The sequence below is a fragment of the Arachis ipaensis genome, chromosome B08 (genome assembly GCF_000816755.2).
Source record: "Arachis ipaensis cultivar K30076 chromosome B08, Araip1.1, whole genome shotgun sequence".
NCBI lineage: Eukaryota > Viridiplantae > Streptophyta > Magnoliopsida > Fabales > Fabaceae > Arachis > Arachis ipaensis.
In genome coordinates, this window is record NC_029792.2 from 115,502,995 (window position 1) to 115,504,521 (window position 1,527).

The window sequence follows — 1,527 nt, forward strand, 5'->3', positions numbered from 1 at the left end:
AAAATTTAACGATGACATTAGTAAGCATATTGGTTTACCTTTTATTTAACATATTTGTTTATGTTATATTTGTAATCATATTTTATCTATTTTTACGAATATATCTTTTTAAAAAATACTCTTAATATTAGTATATGGTATATTAAATAAATATTAGTAGTTTTAAATTATGCAAATGTTTAAAATTGTATTGAGACTTTTTTAAAGGTATATCATTTTATTAACATATTATTAGTTTTATCGTTTAATATAAAATAAATTGGTAAAATTTTTTTAATTTATAAGTAATTTGTTATGTTATTCATTTATTTGTCCTTAATTTGATACTTTTAATTTATTTATTTTTCAGTTAGATGTTATTAGACTCTTGACTAAAAAAGAAGAGTTTATATCATGATCAAAAATAGGAAGAAGTGACCATTACATTATGGTTGATCTTCATGATTTGGAGTACGTGGAATTTTAATATTTCACAATAAGATTTTGTTTTGTAACAATTATCTATACATATGCAAAATGTTTTATCTTTTTTATTATATATTACTACTTATTTCACTTAATTTTTGCTTTTATTTAGAGATGAGAAAAAATAAGGTGTACACTATGAGATCAATTTATAACTCAATTATTCAATTATTATCTAGGTGATCACCAAATAATTAAATACATACTTATTTTCCAATTTGCAAAATTTAATAAAGACATTAGTAAGCATATTGGTTTAACTTTTTATTTAACATATTTGTTTGTGTTATATTTGTAATTATATTATTATATTTATTTTTATGAATATATCTTTTCAGAAAATATTCTTAATATTAGCATATGGTGTATTAAATAAATGTTAGTGGTTTTAAATTATTTATTATTTATTAGAAAATTTTGTGCATTAGAATTTTCTAATAATTTGTTATTCATTTTAAAATGATTTTGATATGTTCTTACTTTACGGTAAAACATATAAAAATTTGTTGGTGGACAGTATTACTGGGTTATTTATGGGTCATATTGAGTATATATGTCTGATTTATTGAAAAAAATAGATTACTAAATTCGATTAATAACTACTTTAGAGTTGATACACTTAATATTAAATTAAGAAAAAAATGAATAATGCATAATATATTATTTTTTTATTAATCAAATTATTATAATTTAAATTAATTTTAACAAAACAACTTAAAATTATAATTTTAATGTTATCACGTGTATGACACGAGTTATTACACTTGTATATGGATAAAAGATTAGATATGAACGGAGTAGAGTTTGACGTACACTTTAACAGGTGTAGTGAGAAAGGAAGAAATTGTATATTAATAGCCAATAAAATCAAGAATGACCTTTTCAACGTGATTAACTCCCGCAGCAATGTCTCCTCTCAATAAACGGCAACGATTGAATAATCACATGCATAAAAACTTATGGTCCATTATTGGATTATTTATTGTCGCATATGAAGCTTTTAATTTATTTAAAAAATTTAAAATTTATTTTTATGAGATTTTTTTTAATAAGTTATTTTTT